This window comes from Chaetodon auriga, chromosome 5 (assembly GCF_051107435.1).
Source record: "Chaetodon auriga isolate fChaAug3 chromosome 5, fChaAug3.hap1, whole genome shotgun sequence".
Taxonomy (NCBI): Eukaryota; Metazoa; Chordata; class Actinopteri; order Chaetodontiformes; family Chaetodontidae; genus Chaetodon; species Chaetodon auriga.
Window position 1 is genome coordinate 3420973 of NC_135078.1, and position 10383 is coordinate 3431355.

Genomic DNA, 10383 nt, shown 5'->3' on the forward strand with positions numbered 1-10383 from the left:
AGCGCCGCTGTTGCTGTACTGAAACGCCATCTTCTCACGTTTTAACCTAACATCAAAGTTTATTTGATGTGCAGTGGAGAGTATAGCAACAGCTCTGTGCAGGTAGTTTTCTCAGAAACCTCTTTTTCTAATACACTTAATTTTAGTCACTCTTTGCTTCTTCCTGTGTCTGCATGTGAAACATACTGTGACTTCACGCCTCTCGCTTTGGGCTGAAGTAGAAACATGCCACCACCATGGGCCTAAAATGCCACCCAACGCAATGTTGAGATGAAATGTTCCTTTAATTCGTTTTAACAGTATTTGCCCTACTCAGCCCAGAGCTGTCATCAAATCTGGTTTTCCTGTGGGATCAAGCTGTCATTGAACTGTAAGCGTTTCTGAAAGCTGCAGCTGATTTTCAGTTTCGTTCATGATCACACCCAATCCCAGATCAGTGAAAAGAACATGAAAAGAACAATCCTGCCTATCTGCCCTGTCATCAAATGTTAGCAACATTTTGACTTGTACTGCATTTTTAGCACTGGAGGTAAAGTATTACTGTTGGCTGAGTAAATCACTTGACAGACTATTTATCGTCCCCTCTGAAAGACGCCCATGGTTTAGTCCACTCTTACAGCAGCGTTTTTCACCAGATGCTTTCCTGCACTGATGCTGAGGGCTTCAGGTCAACCTTTAAAGCTGCAGTAGGTAACTTGTATAAAAGTAATTTTTGTCATATTTGCTAAAACTGTCCCTATGCCCAGACAGCAGTACATGAAACATGTAATCTGTGAAAAAAAAAAAACAGCTGCATTGGTCCCATCTACTGCTCCTACTGCCATTTACAAGAATCCACCGCGCCCGACACAAAACAACCAATCAGAGCCAGAGGAGCGTCTGAGGGAGTGTCTGACATCTGTCAATCACTACTCACACACGCTGCGAACCACCCCCTCCCTCCACTCATGCTGCCAGCTGCCACTCAGTCAAACAGCTCTGTGAGCGGCGTCAGGAGGCTAGTGAAAGCTACGGTGGAGCAACAGCCACCCGCAAAGGAGAAACTGCCCATACCGCCGCAACAACAACAACAACAACAACAACAACAACAGTATATACGGCTAAGACAACAAATAACCAAAAAGCTAATATGGTGATTGTTACAGTAACACTCCGCACCGCGTACAGTATGTTAACCACTGTGATGTAGCGGCTGGGCAGAGTTAGCTTGTTTCCAATGCTAAGGCTAACGTTACTGGTTGTCATGGGAGCCACGTAGACGCCGCAGGGAGGAGGGGCTTGGAGGCAGGGCATGAGTGCAGCGGAGAGGGAGGGGGAGTGACGTGGAACTTGTGTTTGTTCAAATTTTCAGGCTGAGTCTGCTCTCTTCTCCATCTTACCTACTGCAGCTTTAAGCAATCATGTTACTAACTGAAGGAGAAAAGAAAGAAAACAATCAGAGGGAAAACATGTTGCTAGTAGTGTTTCAGTGATTTGTGCAACATGACTTCTTATTGTTTTACTCAGCCTGCTGATAAATGTGAAGCAGACAGTGGATCAGCTGCAGGTCAGTCCTCTGATGTTACTGAGGATGTCAGATGAGCTGAGGACATTAGGTGGCTGCTGAACGTCGTTTCAAGCCGTCATTAGCAGCAGTTCATACTGAAAGATTTACACTTACATCAAGTGGTCTGTTTTATTGTATGTGTTGACCTTATTTCCACAGGCATGACAATGGATGTATTAAAAGCAGCAGGGGGCCCACTGAGGCCGGTACGCACAGTCTGCTGACCTCACATAGCTGACAGCATAGCTCTGCCTGTCTTCAGCCTGAGCAGAGCTCCTCATGTAGTTTCTCTTTAAATTGTAGTGAGGCCATGTGACACAGCGTTTCAGTGAAGGGAGAAACACAAAGTTGCAGACGGGAAAAGTTTCAGCCTCCTGTTTCTTCACCCCCTGGCCGGCTTCCAGAGAGCAAAACCTCATTAAATGTCCAGTTTCTTAAATTGATGCTGAGCCAGCTCAGCCGGCTCTGTCCATTGTGTTGTCTGTCCAAATGCACTTAACTGTTGCTTTGATCGTTACAGATGGTTTGGCTCCCAATAATCTACATCTGTGTGTTATTTCAGAAGTAAAATAAGCTGCAAAAAACATTTTAGTGACAGTAAAGATATGAGTGAAGTCAGACGTGATTGGGTCTACCATCACTCCTCTGTCCTCCCTGTCTGCCTCATCTCTTCATGCTGGAGACTCTTTGCTTCCCACGGAAGATGAATGACAGCTGATGGCTCTGCCCAGCTCACGGTGTTCGTGTGTTTGGCCTGCATCACCCCCCCCCCCCCTCGTTTTTTTGATTAGTAACAGTATCTGTCATAACAAGGCTGTATCATAAGACATATTCAGCAGACTGAATATGACTCAAACTGTAGCCAAAACATAGAGTAATGTTAGTGCTGATCATGATTACACAGGAAAGAAAAGATTTGCTATGAGAAATGGCAGATATGTCTGATGCTTCATGCACTTTTGTTCTGGTCCTGATTAGTTCACATACAGTCTAATATTGCTTTTGGTACCATGGCCTTGCTATATACAGTGTTCTTTTGCAGCTTATTGAAGAGTGACTGGAGGTGTCACTCCTGAGAGGATTCCTTCTTTGGGTGTGTGACACGCAGACAGTGTGGTGTTATCGACTCTGTTGTATCTGATGTAATGTTTGAAGCAGATGGCTGGTCTGTGGGCTCTGTGTTCTCCTCTCATGTCACATCAAAGAGCCCGCCATCGAGCTCCCTGACAGCAGGTCAGGGCATCCGTCCAAGTCTGCGGCGAGTGTTGACGAGCAGACGAGCAGTAATTAATGTCACTCACCTTTCATAGCTGAGCCACGAGTGGAGCGAGCAGCACTGTGTACAGCTGACTGCGTGTTTGGACTAATGAGTATCACCGGTTTTTGTTCAGGATTAGTGGTAATTTGTTGATTGAAGTACTGCAAATGGATTAACATGATCTGTGACCTGAAATGTGAGTGTGTCTGCTCTCTGTCAAGTTTTTCTCTTTGTCACCCTAAACCCTCAGAGGTGAGCTCTGTTTTTATGTCTTACAGTACGAGAATTTAGTAATATCGTCAAACATTCCAAGGAAAATGAAAGGGATTTTAATGTACGAAGATTAAACTGTACAGCCCTGCTGGCACCCTGTGGCTGATCCTCATTACACCCAAAATATGAAAGTGTTAGACGACTTCCACATCACTGTTGGAAAATACATTTGTTTTAATGGGATCACCGTCAGCGTTCGTGGTGTGGAGGCACTAACACAAACTCACACCATCACAGATGCTTTTGTGGGCTCAGATTGTTGTTCTAAGTGTCTGACAGCGTTATGGAAAGGATCCCTTTTTGATAATGAGTAAGATCCTTTTTGTTTAACCAGAAACAGCCTCCATATCACTCTTGCCAAAACCACCAGACTCCATTTACAGAAACTGTAATTTTAACATTGTAAAACACACTTGGTGCAAACTCGACAGAAATAAAACAAAACTCACCAAAACCTTCTTTGTTTGTCTTTCACTGTTCCAACAATCACCACCAACCCTGGTCTGGTCAAAATAACCCTCAGCTCACTGAGTGAAGATGTGAAAGTAGGAGAGGAGCGAGAGAGGTGGCGTTCAGGATGTCTGAACATAAACGTGTCCTTTTGGGGCTCTTGTTGGAGCGACTGATGATGACGGACAGTGTCTGTTAAACACAGTGTGAGCTTCAGGCTCATTAGAGGCTAGAGAGTAGCTACTTTACATCTACGTGTGTAATCAGGGGTTAAATATTTAGCTTGTCCTGTGATTCATCATTACAATTACAACTAGTCATTTGGCAGACGCTTTTATCCAAAGCGACGTACATATGAGTTCACACACTGATGGGACAGCATTGGGGGCAGTTTTGAGGTTCAGTATCTTGCCCAAGGATACTTCGGCATGTGGACTGCCAAGGCCAGGGATCAAACCACCAACCTCCTGATCGGTGGACGACTGCTTTACCTCCTGAGCCACAGCCGCCCCATCATAAACCGTGAATTCAATTCAATTCAATTCAATTCAATATTCCTTTATTTGTCCCGCGAGGGGAAATTCCAGATTACAGCAGCATCAGTGGAGCAGATTAATATAAGAAGTGCACGCAAATTAGAAACAACATCAGAATACATACAAAAGAATGAGAATTTTAAAATAAAAATAAAAGAAAGAAATTTGTAGATAGTATTTACAGACTGTTATGTACATGTTTTGTTGCACAGATTATTGCACAGACTACTGCACTGATTACTTGGAGCAATTTTTATTGTACAGTCTGACAGCTGCAGGGAGGAATGACCTGCGATACCGCTCTTTCACACACTTCGGATGTAGCATCCTGTCACTGATGGAGCTCCTCAGTGCAGTGAGTGTGTATTGGAGGGGGTGGGAGTCATTGTTCCAGTTCCAGAGGGCATCCCGGAAGACCACAATCAAGGCATTCTGGTGATTTCATAGGTGACCAATGTGTTTTTTGGCACAAAGCTCTCCCTCAGTGACAGTGACAGCATGTAGAAGTGTGAGTATACTCAGTGTCTGAAAGCCCCACAGCCCCCCACCCCACACCTTTCTGCTATCAGAATCAGGGTCCTGTGTCCAACAGTTTTTGTTACTGTCAGCTTCACTTGAAGCTGACCCTGACAACCAGTCCCTGTGTGAGTAACGTAATGTAAACCTCTTAGACCTGAGTTCTTGCTTTCCATCCTGACGTCAGTGAATCTGCTTCCCAAACACAAGACGGGAAACGCTTTACTAAAAGCTGTTCTATCTTTTCAGTTAAGGCCCACAAGCCGAGCTCTGGAGACATCCAAGAACAGCAACAGGCTGACCTGAGTTGCTGAATGGGCCTTCAAGTTGATCTCTTGTGCTTGATGACAGGGCTTTGGCGCTAACTGTTCTTCAGGAAACGCAAACATCCTGATCAGGCGACCTCAGATGGAGCAATTTATGCTGCTCACCTGAGAAGACAGAAGGGTCAAATGTGCTAACTTGTTCTTGCTGCTTTGTTAAGAAAACAAAATGTCACATGATGCAGGTGAGGCCAAACCGCATGTGACCGCCGATATAATAACCTGCAGAGCCAGGTGAAAAAGAAGATGTCACCATCGAGAGGGTAATCCCTTTTTTGGGGTGAAAGACATGTCACTGTACAAACACTGTGAGTCGACGAGACAAAGACAGTTTTGTCACTGCCATTAGCTTTGCAGTGAACTAAACAAGTCAGGGGATCACTAATGCCATGACCAGCCAAACATGACAGCCTCATGGTGGCGTTAGAAGAACAGTCAGGGGGTTCAACCTGGGGGACCGTCAATGTATTCATAGTATAAATCCCATGGCAGTCCATGGTATCATTGTTGAGATATTTCAGTCTGGACCAAACAGACCAACACTGCCGTTCATAGAGCCACACTGCCAGCATGGCTAAAACGAGTTTTCCAAGCTGTGGTCTTACTTTAGCTTCAAAATGTCATTCATCTCTGAATCAACACTTATCTCTACACAATCTAAGAGATCTGAGCATCCCAGAGTCCTTTAATCACCAAGAGATTTACTTTATCTCCACTTTTCATCTGATCTAAACAAAGAAACAACATTTCAGCCCAAGAAGTCTGTAATCAAGTTGGGCAGCTCTGAAAATAAGAGAATATCCTGTGTTTGCTGCGGGGACACCTTGTATATGTTAAACATGAAGGATCTGTATTTAGTGATGTGCCTGGTTACAATCTTTGAAACCTGAGCTGATAGCAGCAGGAGGGCTTGATGCTGCCTGCTGGCTCCCATGTCACCGTGGCCTTGATCTTTGTGACTGATGGCTCTTTTGATGCTTGCCAGTGTCTGCACTGCTGCAGCCTGGAATACACATCTTAACACACTGATCTAGCCATAAAGATTTGTGTTTGCGTGTTGGTGTTGAAGAATATGAGGTTCCTGAGAAAGATGATCCCGGTCTGGTTTGGTGGATTTTACTCGCAATGAAAAAGAGTGGCTAACCCACCAAAACTCGCTCATTTGGAAAGGTTTCATCAAGGCCGGATGACCAACTATGTTAAGCTGTTAGCTGCCCCTGAACCCCAGACGTCCAAGGACACTAAACGCCTGGGATCTACTGTTTCATTAGATTTTTGGTCAGCTGTATAGCAGTATATGTCCCATATCAAGCTATGAAGACGTGAGTTGTCAGATGTCTTGAACAAAAATAATCTTCTGTTCATTGTAACAGGAGGATCTGTAGCTACAATGTCAATATTCAGCAGCTGCTTTAAAATCTGAATGAAAAGGGTCTCCAGAGCAGTGGAGACGTCTGTTAACCCCTTTCTTGGGAGTCATATCAGAAGCCTCCAGAGTTCATATACTGTATGTGTGGAGCTCATTGTATTCCATGCAGACAGGAATGTGCTTCTTCCTATTGTAGGTTACCTGTGATCCCATCAGTCAGCAGAGAGGCTGACCAGACTGACCCAGTCACTCACACTGGCACCAGGCTCGACGCTGCACACCCCCGCACAGCCGTCTGAGCTCCATCACAGCGACTGATTTCGAGTCATGACAAACACAAAGCGTTTTGATACATCAGATTTGTCCTGCTCATCATTTCCGTGTTTTTAAATTCTTCCATTCTTTCAAATGGAAATACAGTGAAAACTCCTTTTTCTTGTTGTGGCAGTCTGACCACAGAGGCTTCAGTGACACCGGCGTTTTTATGCATTTTCTGCACAAGTTGCATAGAAATTAAGTGAAAACAGGCAGAGAAAACTCATCAGAGAATGTGAATATGTTTCCTCTTCTCTGGCGTTGCTTGCCCATAGGCCTGTCAACGACTATTCTAAATTCAAATTTCTATTTGAGTTGTTAAAAAAATCCATACATTTCATTGTGAACATTAGTGTTTGAATGTTGCATTTGACACGATGTTGCAATGATAAAATCACTGTTTCTGTGAATGGAGTCTGGTGGCTTTGAACAGAGCGATATAACAGCTGTTTCTGGTTCAACAAAACGGCTCTTACTGATCTGTGTAGGGATCCTCTCCACAATGTTGTCAGACACTTATTATAACAATCTGAGCCTGTCGGTGACAAAAACAAACACTTGGTGGACGTACATTGACTGTGTGCAAACACCCAGAGGGATTACACTGCACCTGTTTTGTGGCTGCCTGCAGTGCTCACATAGGAGCCGTAATCAGATAATAAGTGACCAGAATTCCTCCTGTTTGTCCGGGACACTGAAATCTTCCAGGACATGTGGACCCGCACCAACTGGAAACTTTGCGCACATCACTTTCATTGATTGAAGATGAAACAAGCTTATAATTCAAGAACATGGTATAGGAGATTATTTACTTATTTTGTAATGTGTATGTATATTAATATTTTAAAAGACATTTCTGTTCAAGTAATATACAAGTAGACTGTCTGTTGTCTTGGTTTTCCCTCTTATGGACATACTGGCCAAACATAGATATAAGAATGTGTTTTTTTTAGAAGGAATGCTCAAACGTCCTGATGCACATCTGAATTTACTGTACAGAAGTAAATGGTTTTGGATGAACTCCTGAAGGACTGATCTCTGGAACATTGCTCACCTTGTCTAAACTGAGTATCTGCTACATGCCTACTGCAAATGTGCAGTTAAAGCACATTAAATGTGCTTGCTAAAGCAAAACAGTGACACCAGGGAATAGATCCAGAAAACTCTGGTCACCCAGCTTCACTGTTGAGTCTGCACTCGTCTCTTCTGATCTAATACACTGTCTCATTTGGTTCAACAGCGTTCTACAGCTGTGCATATGGTTCTGTTTTCTGAATCACAATCACTGTGGAGCTCATTTCCACTCCCACAGTTAGACAGTAATGAATGTAGACACACCCTTAATCCAGCGTTTGCACATCAATGCTTCTGTCTGCCCCCCCACTTCTAACACCTGTCAATGAAAAGCACCGCACAGGATGAAAGCAGTTTACCTCATGTGTTACTTAAGCAAGCTTCTGATAATGCCAGAGCAGCTGACATTACACATAACCATTCCACATGGCTGTGGCTGTATATGATGCACGTCTCATGAACTCATCACGTGCATCTGAAAACCATCCTTGGCGGTGATGTGTCAGTCATAATGATTACTGAATGTAAGCCAGTATGTAACATAGACTGTCTTTAATTTGCTCTTCTGTCTCTGTTGTGCAGCACTCTGTGACTGTCTGCTCTTGAAAGGTGTCATACTGTATATATTCACTTCCTTGTCTGTAACTGCAAAGCTGCGTGGTGTCACATCTGATATTTCAGGCTAATGCTGTAGAAGTGTTGGGTTACTTTAACACTGGGTCCGGCCTCCTTGTCTCAATATTATTCTTCTGGGAGGGGAAATGAGGAAATATTTTAGGGTCAGTCTCACTGAAGGCAGGGAATGTGGACAATTTGGAAGTGAGTGCTTGTGTACCTTTAAGATTAAGACTTAAGATTAAGATTAAGACATACTTTATTAATCACACAACACAGGCAGACCAGGAGCGGTGGGCTTCCAGCCGACAGCGGCGCCCGGGGACCCAGTTCCTTCTTGTCACCATTGGTCAGGTGGTGATCTTCTTGCATGTTTTTAGTGGGGGTTTTCTGTGGAGGATACCCCAGGTGAACACAGGGAGAACATGCAAACTCCACACAGAAAGGCCCCTTTCCTCGAGGTAAAGGCCAGCAGGCACCGAAGGCATGGTGGAGGACACGCCCCCAGCGCCCACAGTGCCCCAGGCGGGAACTGAAAGGTCATTAATGTGTGTGAAGACAGTGGTGATGGCTAGGTCATCTATGCAGTGTGATAGCTGAGTGTTGCTTACTTTACATCAGGACTGTGTATTGCTAATTCTCAATAATGACCATGTACAAAGTGGCATCTGATTTTATGAAAAAAAGCATCAGGATGTTGAAGTTCCTGTTGTTGCCCCTCATATTTGATAGTGCATGTTGTTTGATCAGAGAGTGATGGTACTGAAAACAGCTCTGTAACTTCGACCCCCATCATGAACACCATGTTATTGTCCTTCAACAAAGAGGTTTCCGTGTAATTTCATTGAAATTCTGAGTGATGCTCTCTCAGACTGTCTGTGTCCCTTAATTCACATAAAACCACAATTAGAGGCAGCAAAAAGCAGCAGAGGAGTTGTATTGCCCATCATTATCCAGTTCTGTGTTATCTTTTATCACAGAACAAACCACGGTTTACACCCTCCTGAAAACACAAGATTTAAAAGCTAGTTTTTCAAGCTCCAGCCAAAATTACTCGAGTGATTTGTTCACAGCTGCTGCTCAAATATTGACTGAACAGGTTTTGAAGTGGAAAATACTTACATTCAGTCATTCATAACTTTTAAAAAAGTTATTGCACTGCGTTTGGATAGAAAACCTGACAACACAGGAAGCATTTCAGCCATTTTTAATTTTTATTTCATCCATCTCATGAATGGTGGAACAGATGTGCTCTTATTTCAATCAAAAGTCTTCAGGTCTGTTTTCTTTCATCTTCAGTGTGTGATGACAAAAGCACAGCTGAGCACAGAAAAGTCTTTTGGTGGAAGCTTCCACAGAGTGAAGCAGAACTGCTGCTGCTGATGTGTTGGTCTCAAATACGCTGCCAGTGTACACATGGTGTCACAGCTGACACTGTCCTCACTACAAGCTGTCCTGTCAGCACAGACAGCAGCCTAATATCAGGATAAACTACAGGTCAAGATTCAAGACATTCATTTGTCACATGCTGTCCAGGTCATACATTCAGGTCAGCAGATCACTCTGTCCACATCTGCTGCCTCATTGTTGATCAGGCCTACAGCCATCACACCAGAATTCATCATGATATTGGAGCTGTGTGTGGATATGCAATGATAGGTGTAAAGGTGGTGGAGCAGAGGTCTAACTGCATCACCTTTGTCGTGTCACTTCAGATACACCGTTCTATTGCTGGCCACTGACACAGAAGCTGTCAGACAGGCTGTACTGAGCAGCTCCCTGCTACAAATATAAAATGAAGCCTTTGTTCGAATTCCCACCAACCTGCATGCAAGTTTCATATTCATGTGCACTGCAGTGTTTCTCTGGCAGCTGAAGACACTATAGTCATGAACCTGTCAGTGATTGGCTGGTTTCCTGGGACTGAGTTAAGTCCAAATTTACCTCTCATCATCAGTCAACACGTGGAGTCAAGATGCCAGTTTCTCTGCTTCCACCTGCACACATCAAGTCAAGCTGCCTGCTTTGAAAAATAACACCTTTCCATCTGTGTTTCTGCCTCCGTCTCCCTCACAGTACAGTAATGGGACTGAAATACCTGTGTGATT